The sequence below is a fragment of the Apodemus sylvaticus genome, chromosome 1, assembly GCF_947179515.1.
Source record: "Apodemus sylvaticus chromosome 1, mApoSyl1.1, whole genome shotgun sequence".
In the NCBI taxonomy this organism is placed as follows: domain Eukaryota; kingdom Metazoa; phylum Chordata; class Mammalia; order Rodentia; family Muridae; genus Apodemus; species Apodemus sylvaticus.
Window position 1 is genome coordinate 63,838,989 of NC_067472.1, and position 465 is coordinate 63,839,453.

A 465-nucleotide genomic window follows, 5' to 3' on the forward strand; every position below is an offset into this window, starting at 1 on the left:
GCCAGCTCTCTTTTTGACACATCCGTCATCTTGGGACAGCCTTCTAAATTGTGCCTCTACCTCCCAGTGATTCACATTCCTGGACCTGCTGAACTCTTATTCTACTCAGAATGGGCCCCACCCACTCAGTATGGGTGGGAAGGCTTTGAGGCTGTCTAGCCACCCTCTGGAGTCCTTCCCAGACATGTCCTTAGGGCCATTTTGGATGGGTGTAGAGGCAAGAGGTGTCCTCTGGCACGGCCAGAGCACTACCTGTGTGGATGGGTTGCTCTCTACTGGACAGCTCTTTGAAGGGCATGACCAGGTTTGGTGATCTACACGTGGGATCCCAGCACAAGAGGCTCAGGCAGGATGAGTCAGAGTTCAGGGCCAATGCACTATCTCAGGGGTAAAGGAGGAAGAAGAAGAGGCAGTTTGGGGAATGGTGTCAGAGCATTTCTGTTCCCAAGAAACAGATATTGTAAG